This window comes from Temnothorax longispinosus, chromosome 1, assembly GCF_030848805.1.
Source record: "Temnothorax longispinosus isolate EJ_2023e chromosome 1, Tlon_JGU_v1, whole genome shotgun sequence".
NCBI classification, from domain to species: domain Eukaryota; kingdom Metazoa; phylum Arthropoda; class Insecta; order Hymenoptera; family Formicidae; genus Temnothorax; species Temnothorax longispinosus.
The window spans coordinates 15,005,642-15,017,864 of record NC_092358.1 but is presented as its reverse complement, the minus strand read 5'-3'; the positions used below and the strand labels follow the sequence as shown (position 1 = coordinate 15,017,864).

The window sequence follows — 12,223 nt, the reverse complement described above, 5'->3', positions numbered from 1 at the left end:
AAAATCGGAGAGGAGAGCGTTATACTAAACATTTACCAAACTAAATTTTTTGTTATATCCAACCAAAGAATCCTTAGTTATTTTCAACTAAATGAAAAAGTTTAAAAAATTATTTTAAAAAATCACAAAAAAACATGATTTGACGAAGTTTATTAGTTATAACTTTTCAATTAAACGGAGTATATTTATAGAAACTTTTTGTTCCAAATTCAGTTTCCTATAAGACCCTGAAGTTTTATTGACCTAACCTGGAATTAAATACCCTGTATAATTCTTTTCAATATTTTGGGAAACTTTTATTGAATTTCTGTTTAATGTATATCTCGATGCTATTAATCAATTAATTCGAATATTTACGCAGTTATTTGAATTAAATGATTTTAAACTAAAGATTTTAAAATAAAAACAATATCTGTGTACAAAGGCAATATTTTTGTTTGTTTGTATGCAGCAAAAATTTCACATTGAATACAATAAAAATCTTTCGATCATCGTGATAGAAACGTATAATAATGTTTTTCTGTCTTCTGAACAGTGACCATAAACAGCGTCACGACTTTTTCGAAATGGCATGAGGTACAAAATTACTATTAATGGTATAAATTAGTACAAAATGGATACTAGAATCCCATAGGTCCAGTTTGATTTTGTTGATTTGGTCCTACTGATTTACCAGTGGTTTTCCTTCACTTTTAAACAAAAGAATACACTTGTGAGGGATAATTAAAAGTAATGTTTGCTGTTGATTTTTCTCCTTCCATCTTTCGTTATTTTCAAACAAAATAAAATACAATGCAATACGTCATGCTGTGGTCAAATCAGAATCTTAAAAAAAGAGCACCGTAACAACTATGCCGCAAACAACAACCTTCGTTGAATACTTTAACATGAAATAGTGATAGTTGACGTAGTTCTACGTTGTTGTTTGCGACACAGTTGTTACTGTGCCCTTTTTTTCAAATATATAATTTTTTCTAATTTTACCTTAGGCTCTCATATAAGAAGCTTTTTAAGTGAAACAGCAACCATTTATGAGATGGAAATAAAGAGCAATACGTTTGAATATATATACACACATATACACATACATGTACATATATACACGTATAAGTACATATACACAAACATATATAGTAATTTTACATTGATTTTGCGGCATTTCTAAATTTTTATCTAAAACTTGCTTCCTGATTATTTTTTTCGCTCATAAAGTTTTATCTATAAAAAATTTACCAAATTATTAGCATATAATAAATTGGCTTCCTTATTGAAGAAACTTTATAAGCGAAGTTTATAAGCGAAATGATGAAAAAGCAATCTGCAAATTTCTCAATTAAACATTTATTTTTATTATATTTGTAAATTTATAATAAAAAGCATTGTATATGAAATAGGAGTAGAAAACTTCATACACTTTTAAAGTACAAATCGTTAACCTCTTCCCAGATCATCAGAAAATTCAATACCAACCTTCCTTTAATGATGCTATATAAGATTACATATAAAACTTATACTTTTTTTAGGCATAAATCGAAAACCAATTCACCGATCGACGCCAAATTAAATACCAACCTTCCTTTAATAATAATCTATCCATCAAAAAATTCAGCTCAATATCACAAAATGTACGGAAATTAGAACAAACACGAAGATTTGTTAAAACAGAAATCGGTAACTCCTTCACCAATCATCACCAAATTCAATACCAACCTTCCTTTAATGACACTCTATCCATAAAAACAAATTTCAGCTTAATTGATATCACAAAATTTACAGAAATTAGAGCAATCACGGAGATTTGTTAAGATAGAAATCGGTAACCCCTTTTGAAGACTTTAGAGACTTTAGAGAGAAAATGGGACTCTATAAGCTATCGAATGACACCTTATTTATTACTCTTCGATTATTATGAATTACTATGAATTTAGTTGGCGCGTGTTAGTTTCTTTTATATCAAATATTTTATGTACATGTAATAAAAAAATTTATTCACTACTGTGTAAAAACATAACATTGAAACATTAGATTTTACTGACAACTCTAGATTGGCATCAGTTTTTGATATCGATTAAATCGCTAGAACTCTTTTTCTAACTTATCAGGAACTCTAAAATCCTTTGAGAAAGGGTCAGAACTCCAACAATTATATCAGAATTCAAAAATTGGGGTGCTAACTTCACAGAGATTTGATATCAAATCTTTTGTACAAATAATGGAAGAATTTATTCATTACTAAATATCAGACATGGGGTTCGCACGCGATATTTAGTTTTAACATTAAATATATTATTACTATTACACTATTAACCCTTGTTACATATAAAACTGTCAAAATATACGATGAGACAAATGCTCACGAAGTCAGCGCAATGAGAGAACCAATCAGCATCGCGGAAAAATGTCAACAATAAAATCTCTTACACTGCTTCTTTTATGAGTGGAATGGTGTAAAAGTATTTTTAAAGGTCAATGCGCGTAAGGAATATACGTGAGCAAAACGCATCCATTGAAAACGAGAATGAATGCAAGCACGCATAATCAGCCTTTAATACTACATTTTTACAGTTCTTTCATATATTTCAAATACATAAGAATGATAGATACAGTTCTCAGAGTCAAGGTACACGACTATTTAGATATTTCGATATGAAGTTCTCGGCTCGTTCGAGATTTTAAACAATAGTTCTAAACTCCCTGACGATAATTCCGTACAGTTCTGACCACTCGCTACCATTAAACAATTATTAAAAATTATCAGCATATCACTCGTACTAGAGTGATATGCTATGCTTCTGCGACTAGTTCTCGGCTCGTTCGAGATTTTAAACAATAGTTCTAAACTCCCTGACGATAGTTCCGTACAGTTCTGACCACTGGCATAGCTCTTGTATTCTTTGTTCAGCTTGATATGTTGTATATTCCACCTGTTTCAGATATACGGCATTTTTAGCGAGCGGGATTTATGCCATAGTAGAAACAATCTGTAAACATCAAAATCTCCTAAGTGTTCTAAAGGTAGTCAGTGGTCAGAACAGTACGGAACTATCGTCAGGAAGTTTAAAACTATTGTTTAAAATCTCAAACGAACCGAGAACTTATCGCAGAAGCATAGCATATCACTCTAGTACGAATGATATGCTAATAATAATAGTTAATAATTATTTAAAGGTAGCCAATGGTCAGAACTGTACGGAACTATCGTCAGGGATTTAGAATTATTGCTTAAAATCTCGAACGAGCCGAGAACTTGTCGCAGAAACATAGCATATCACTCTAGTACGAGTGATATGCTGATAATAATGGTTAATAATTATTTAGAGATAGTTAACAGTCAAAACTATGTTATAGAACTATAGAACTCGTCGTAGAACTACAAAATTCATTGGAATAAATTTCGAAAAAATTACGTGATATGCTGACTTCGCGGGAAGTTAGCATATCATTTTTCAACTTCCGTTTATTTATGTTAAATGACCAGAACTATTGTTAAAATTTATCAGAAACTATAGAACTCGGTTGTATGCAAAGAGAACTCTACTTTTTTTTTATATGCTGACAATTGATATGCTAACTTCATACACATAAAGGAGGGAGAGAGAGAGGGAAAAAGAGAGAGAGGGAGGGAGGAAGGGAGGGAAAAAGAAAGAGAGGGAGGGAAAGAGAGGAGGGAGAGAGAGGGGGAGAGAAAGAAAGGAAGAGAGAGAGAGAGGGAGAGAAAGAGAGAGGAAGAGAGAAAGGGAGAGAGATTAAATTAGATTAGATTGATTTATTATGCCCAAGCGTAGGTTAAAGTGCAAAAATAGAGTGTGCAAGAAACATAGAATACAATACAATAATAACCAGAAAATAGCAAAGTCGCAATACAGTGCAGCGGTTAGAAAAAAGATAAAGAGTACGTGCTTTCTCTATAATATGAGTAACAATAAAGCAAGTAACATGTTTAAGAGCCAACGCAACATAAAATTAATAGAACATATAGCACAGCGCAAAGCAATATAACGTAGAATAAAACTAATAGTATATACGTAACTCAATACTCAGTATTGCTGATTGCAGAAATATACTGTAAAAAGTAATGAAACTAAAAACTAACGTAACTTAATATAATAATATGTACGGTGTAAATAGATTCCAATAAAAAGTAATACGAACAAACAGAACACTGAAAATTTTACAATAAACCAATGTCATCCTAATTCAAATAATGTAATCAAATAAAGTTTAAATGTCCACGAGGGACTTAGCAATAAACTGAGCATCACGAAACAAAGCCAGCTTCCGGGTAGAGCTAACATGAGCAGTGGAGGATAGTATGTTAAAGAGAGAGAGAGAGAGAGAGAGAGAGAGAGAGAGAGAGAGAGAGAGAGAGAGAGAGAGAGAGAGAGAGAGAGAGAGGGAGGGAGAGGGAGAGAGAGAGAGAGAAAGAGAGAGAGGGAGAGAGAGGAAAAGAAAGAGAGGGAGAGAGAGGGAAAGAGAGAAAGAGAGGGAGAGAGAGGGAAGAAAAGGGGGTGAGAGAAAGAGAGAGAGAGGGAAAGAGAGAAAGAGAGGGAGAGAGAAGGAGGGAAAGAGGGAGAAAGAGAAAGAAAGAGGGAGAGGAAGGGAGAGAGAGGGGGGGAGAAAGAAAGAAAGAGAGAGAGAGAGAGAAAAAGGGGAGAGGGAGAGGGAGAAAGAGAGAGGGGGAGGAAAAAGGAGAGGGAAAAAGAGGGAGAGGGAGAAAGAGGGAGAGCAAGAGAGAGAGAGAGAGAGAGAGAGGGGGGGGAGGGAGAGGAAGGAAAAGGGAGAAAGAGGAAGAGGGAAAGAGAGGAAAAGGGAGAGAAAGAGGGAGAGGGAGAGAGGGAGAGGGAGAGGGAGGAAAAGGGAGAAAGAGGAAGAGGGAAAGGGAGGAAAAGGGAGAGAAAGAGGGAGAGAGAGAGAGGGAGGGAGGAAGAGCAAGAGAGAGAGAGAGAGGGAGGAAGGAAGGGAGGGAGAGAGCAAGAGAGAGAGGGAGGGAGAGAGAGGGAGGAAGGAGAGAAAGAGAGAGAGAGAGAGAGAGAGAGGGAAAGAGAGAGAAAGGGAAGGAGAGGGAGAGAAAGAGAGAGAGGAAGAGAGAGAAAGAGAGAGGGAGGGAGGGAGGGAGAGGGATAGGGAAAGAGAGAGAGGGGGGAAGAGACGGAGAGAGAGAGGGAGAAGAGAAAAAGAGAGAGGGGGGAGAGACGAAGAGAGAGAAGGGGGAGAGACGGAGAGAGAGAGGGGAGAAGAGACGGAGAGAGAGACGGAAAGGGAGAGGGGAAAAGGGAGGGAGAAAGAAACCAAGGAGAAAAAAGGATGGGAGAACGAGAGATGAGGAAAGAAAAAAAAGTAAGTAGAGGGAGAAAACGGAGAATGAAGGAAAGGAAGAAAGCAGAGGGAGGAGAGAAGAGGGAAGGGAAAAGGAAAAAGAGAGGAGAAAAAGACGCTCACGCGCTATTTATATATTATATAATAGATATATATCATACTTATATTAGAAAATATAAATATGTTATATCATTATATAATTATAAATGACATAATACACAATAAAAATATAATATATTAGGTATTTATTTAGAATAAAACTTTTTCTAAATTTTGATATTTTTTGCGGTTTTCTTGGTAATAGGCTTTATTGTGACTCCGACAGTAATAATCAATCAGACCTCTATCAAGTTAGCCCCCCATATCGCAAAAAAAATCCGCACCTATTAAAAAATTTAGTGCTATTTATGTGCTAATTCGTTGCTTTAGTCCGGATTTTGTTGCTCAAGCCGTTTAGCAGGAAATGGCAATCAAAATGGGGGGGGGGGGCAGCTTGTCGTCAAGCTAGCCCCCCCCCTATAATAAAAAACCTATATAAAATGTTCAAATCCAAAAAAAACCAATACACTAGAAATGTTTATACTAAAATTTGTTGCTTTTTTGTTGCTTAAGTATTCGGATATACGTATTTTCTAAAAAAACGTTATATTTAAAAAATGTTTTCACGCTATCTTAAAGCAACAAATTCTGGTATAAACGTTTTTTTTTATTTGAGCACTATATATTTTTTTTCACAATGGGGGGGCCAGCTTGACACAGGTTCTAGCCCCACCACATACTGAAAAAGCAATAAAAAATGCTCCTATTGAAAAATCAATTGTACTTGAACTTGTTGCTATTTTGTTGCTTTAAAATAGCGTAAACAAATTTTCGAAATATTAGGTTCTGTAAACAATACCACTAATAAATACTGCATTTCCGCGACCGTTATCTACGACTTTGATGTCTAAAAACTGAGTAAAGAAATTTGTTGCTCGGGTCTTTTTGGTATTAAAATATTCTATAAACCGTGCCCTATCAAAATATGCAACATATAATTTTGTTGCTCGCCTCTAACTGCAAATAAACAAATTATTTATCTCTGCGTCGACCATTATCTACGACTTCGATGTCTAAAAACTAAGTAAAAGAATTTGTTGCTCTGGACTTTTTGGTATTAAAATATTCTATGAACCGTGCTCTATCAAAATATGCGACATACGATTTTGTTGCTCGCCCCTAACGGTCGACGCGAAGATAAATAATTTGTTTATTTGCTGTTAAATTGCAATTAAAAATATGGAACAAAAAAATCATAAAAAATTAAAAATATTCATGAAACTTTCCTCTTGTATAGTCGTTTCAAGACATATCTAATGTTAATAATAACAACAAATTATTCACCCCGTAAATCTCTGTCAAAGGTACAATTTTGTCTTGATTCAAAGTTGACAGGCGGTTGCATTTACGGCGAAATATGAAGAGATCGAATATTTAGAAAATAAAATTACCTACAAAATGAAATTTTTTAAATTATCCTCCGATTAATACTTTCCAAGATATAACTGATCAAAGTTACGGTATAAAACCAAAAAAAATTCTTTTGTCACATAGTTGTCATAATTCAAATTAAATGTTAAATAAAAGATAAAGATAAAAAAATGTTTGACCCTAGAAATAGCTTTCCTATTATATCTAGTTAAGCCTTGAATTTTTGGGAATTTTTCATTCAATGCTGAAGTATCAATATTGAATTTTACAACTAACCGAAGCAACTTGCAAATTCGCTGAGTCACTTTCCGATCGCGCGACTTCGGGCGCCACTCATGTCTAAGCTATCGATTTTAGAGAAATGCCTTCGCGTACTTTTTTATAGGAAATTTAATTCTCTACAAAATTGTCTATGTGCAATTTTGCTGTATCTCGAACGGCAGCGTTTCGAGTGGAAGGTCGGAAGGAACCAATTTTTTATGGTTTTTATTTTTTTTTTGCAAAAACGAACGGGGTTAATAAACTACAAAATTTATGTTTTTATCAATGCCATTTACTGTCGAATGGCATATAAATGATATAAATTAAAAGGGGATGCTGGAGTGACGGCCGAACTTCCTCGATGTCGATAATATCAACATTTCTACTTTTGTTTTCCCTATATGTCTTTGTCTAACGAAATGACATCTGTCCTTGTTCGATTGCTGCGCCATCTCTCACTACACGCAATACTACTCATCATATCAACCTGCATGTGCTTTTGTATATATAAAAGTTGGACACAAATAACTTTTGCTTCCTCATAGAGAAAGCTTTGTTTTCGTAAAAAAAATTTTTTTTTTAGTTGCTTTTGCCAATGTGTTCAGAATGTTCTAAAACGTCGAAAAATCGCTATTTTAAAAAATGTCGGTATGTGTGTATGTATGTGTGTATGTATATATGTGCCAAATTTACCGAAATTTCTATAACTCCAGAACTGATCAACCAAATCTTAACCAATTATATATGAAATAGGGGTAGAAAAGACTGAAGAATATAATAAAATTATTAAAAATTGTTAATAATAAAAAGGTTACCGATTTTTTTTTATATATAATTCTTTAAGGCCGGTATTCATAGTCGGGTCTTATATTCAAGATCGTCTTAAGTATAGTCTTAAAGTGTCATCAGCCAATCAGAGAGCCGTATTAGCATCTTAAGACATATCACTTCCTCTATGAGGAAGCCATGTGCAAATTTCTAATTTGCACCATTTTTTGATTTTTTTCTAGACTTTTATCTTAGTTCTAATTGCACAATATTGTTCTTAAATGTTTTCCCTAAGGGTGCTGTAATCTCATTTTGTATACATAAACTGCAGTATTTTTATATTAAGCAAATATTGTCGTCAGTGACAGCTCTGTGCCGAAATTTTTAATTTTTTTCGTTTTTGATGTAAAATCGACTGCAACACCCTCCATTTTTGTGCGTACTTTAATTCTGTAAAAAAGTTTTTTTCAATTCCGTAAAGCTAATTCAAAGTTTTGTGTGTTCAAAAAAATGTCGGTAATTACTGCCACTACAGCATCTGTCACTTGACTGGCCTACGACGCGGAGATGCAGTATTTATTAGTGGTAACAGAACCTTATATTTCAAAAATTTGTTTAAGCTATCTTAAAGCAACAAAATAGCAACAAATTCAAGTATAATTAATTTCCCAATAAGGGCATTCTTTATTGCTTTTTCAGTATGTGGTGAGGCTAGAACCTGTCAAGCTGCCCCCCCCCCCATTGCAAAAAAATATACATATATAGAGTGCTTAAATCGAAAAAACGTTTATACCACAATTTGTTGCTATTTTATTGCTTTAAAAACATTTTGGAAATATAACGTTGTTTAAGACGTAGTCAGTATAGTGCTGTCTGTTAAGTATTCGGATATACGTATTTTCTATAAAACGTTATACCTAAATGTTTTCATACTATCTTAGAGCAACAAAAAAGCAACAAATTTTGATGTATTGTTTTTTTGGATTTGAGCATTATATAGGTTTTTCATTATAGGGGGGAGCTAGCTTGACAAGCTGCCTCTCCCCCCATTTCAATCGCCATTTCCTGCTAAACGGCTTGAGCAACAAAATCCGGACTAGAGCAACAAATTAGCACATAAATAGCACTAAATTTTTTAATAGTTGCGGATTTCTTTTGCGATGTAGGGGGGCTAACTTGATAGAGGTATCGATCGGGGGAGCCCGAAAAATATGTAACCTACCTATTTTTTAATCTATTTTTTAAAAGTATAATTTAACTTTCCACGCAAACGTTCAATTTTCTTTTACTTGAAATTATATATGTAAGCGGCGGAGGGGCGGTGGCCCCTCCCCCACAGGCAGGGGTGGGTGGGGGTGGACCTCGGTTCGCGTGGGAGGTTGAAAACCCGAACCGCACAATAATAGACCTCGTTTCGCTTTATAAGCAGGGGTAGGGTGGGGTGGCGTAAACCTCGGTTTGCGTGGATGTTTCTGTGGACAGCATTGTACACTCCAATACATTCCAGTACACGCAAAGTGAGATCCACCCCACCCCACCCCTGCTTATAAAGCAAAACGAGATTCTATCATTGTGCAGTTTTCGACTTTCCACGCGAACCGAGGTCTACCCCCACCTCCCCCCACCGCCTACATGTGTACTGTCTATACACACATATCAGCAAATTACTTCCCTTAAGGGGATCCTGGAGTGACAGCGACACTGGCATAATCGGTCTAAGCAATATCTTTGAATTGGCTGAACAGAATAGAAAATCCTTTTACACGATTAAAGTACGCACAAAAATGTAGAGGGCTGTACATCATTTTTTCTGATAAACTAAAAAAAATTTTATTTTTATAAATATTGTCCTAACCTGACGACAATATTTGCTTTATACAAAAATTCTGCAGTTTTTTTATAGAAAATAGTGATACAGCCCTCTAAAAAAAACTGTCAGGAATAATATCGTGCAATTAGAAGTAAGATTTGAAGCCTAAAAAAAAAAGATATTACTTAGACCAGTAAAAGATACAAGGTTAGGTGCTCTGTATGTATGTGTAAGAATCGGTGAGCACTTCTTTATCGACGCTGATCGAGTTCAGCTGCGCTCTGTATGTATGTGTAAGAATCGGTGAGCACTTCTTTATTGACGCTGATCGAGTTCGCCCACGGCTCCAGCATCCCCTTAATATTGACACCAACTGTTTGATACCGAAATGATGCAAAATTGACATGATTCACGAATCACTGTCGGTCCTTTTCAGGATCAAAATCGGTCCTTTTATAAGAGCCATTATATATTTATAACGTCGGAAGATCCGGATAGCCACGTCAGAAAAAAATAGATAAAAAAATAAGTAAAAAATGGTTAAAAAATAGATGAGGTACACATTTTTTGAACTCCCCCGATTGATTATCACTGTCGGAGTCACAACAAAGATTTTTACCAAAAGCCACAGAAAATATCAAAATTCGGAAAAGGCTATTGCCCTTATAATGGTCTCTCCCTATAAATAATTACCATATATTATTAGACATAAACCATTCCTATCGATATTATTCGTAGACCACGTATACACATTATGACATAAGGATACAATATAACATTCCATCATCATGTATGTTGCTACATATATGTCACAGGGATTTCGAGTAATTCGTATTTTTGGAAAATTCCCAGAGAATCCGTAAAAAACTAAGATATTGTGGAATAAATAAAAATTACACAATCTTACTAGTAATTTGACAAAATTCTAAGTTCTATCTGTAAATTATGAGTTGAAATTTTTGTTAATTTATATTTATAAATATATTATAAATTACATTTATACATATAAATATAATTGTATTTATATTTGTACTTATAAATACAAATTATATTCGGGGCATTCCATGCCGACCTGGGTTTGACCCTCGACCTCTCGGATTTTGTCGGCGATTTTTTATGTTATTATTCCACCTCTAAAATGCACTGATTTTTTTAGATCTTTTTTTATAAAATTGATTTAGTTATAATTTTTTAAACCGAGATATCGATGGCCATAATTTAAAAATCTGAAATAATTCTCAAAAATCCTGTGTCAAATATCAAAATTTTTAAGCCTAGGCCCAAAGTGGACCGGCATTTACTTCTAATTTTTCCGAGCTTTTTTGAGGTTTCTTCGAAAAAAATATTGAAAAAAATTAGAAGCCAGACGTCAGTCCATTGTAGGTTGTTGCTTGAACATTTTTGTATATAACACAGAATTCTTGAGAATTTTTTCAGATTTTTTCGACGCAATTTTCTTTATTTTGGAATATTGCTTTGAAAATATTTGAAAAAATTCTCAAAAATCCTGTGTTATATACAAAAATGTGCATTGACTACTTTAAGTCAATCGAGAGCAGGGTGTTTTTTAAGTAAGTACAAAAATTTGAAGAGGATATTCCGTGGCTTATTTTAGGAAGAAAATTTCGAAAATTTGGAAAACGTTAAAGATATTTTATTCAAATTTGGTATGCGTAGATGTGGTATTAAGAACCATTTTGTCCAGAACCAATAAAATCTCAGCAGAATGAAACATTTTTAAATCCACCAGAGACGTGCATCTTTGACACCGTATATTTTGAAAACGAAACAGTTTAGGGCATATGTTTATAGGACCATTTCTTCCTAAAAATAAGCTACGGAATATTTCTTTCAATTTTTTGTACTTACTTAGGAAACACCCTATATATTTCAGCAAATACCAAGTAACATGCAACTTACATGTTAGTTATAAGTTATAATTTCCTACTCAACAGTGTAAGTACAATATAACACTTATGTTGCATTTACATTGTTAAGTAAGAAATTATAACTAACATGTAAGTTGCATGTTACTTGGTGTTTGCTGAGAGATATATTTATAGTAGGTACCGTGTGTATAATCTTATTATACATATACATATATCATATATCTATATATTGCTATATATGTATATACAGCACATATATATATATATATATATATATATTATATATATATAATATATTCGCCGCGAGAGAAAATTATTATTAATCGTCACTTATTTACTCTATATTTAATATGCTCCAATTTAATTTCTACTCAAAAGAAATGATTTTAATTATCATTTTGTGCTTGTATATAATAAATATACATATATAATAGCGTTTCGTTTACACGGGCGAGAAGGTAAATCTACTACATAATTATCCAAAGTAAATAACGTTACACAGATCGAAGAAAAAAAAGAATATATTCGAGGAGAAACGGTTGGAAGTGGTCCGAAAAGAGTAGAGCACGCGCATCTCTCAATGCGGTACAAAGAAAGTGCACGCACATATGCACACATGAGGTGGAGAAGCGCGAAATTCTCGGCCGCACGCACGCATGCATGCATGCATGCATGCACGCAACGCCGGACGCCACCGTCGTGTTTCGAA

The 12,223-nt window shown here is 34.1% G+C and overlaps 1 protein-coding gene across 2 annotated transcripts in view; it reads right to left on the bottom strand.

The window, feature by feature from the left end:
- The window catches only part of Ctbp (C-terminal binding protein), an 82,003-nt gene that overhangs the window by 69,038 nt on the left and 742 nt on the right, over positions 1-12,223 (bottom strand). The gene's annotated exons all lie outside the window — the stretch shown is intronic.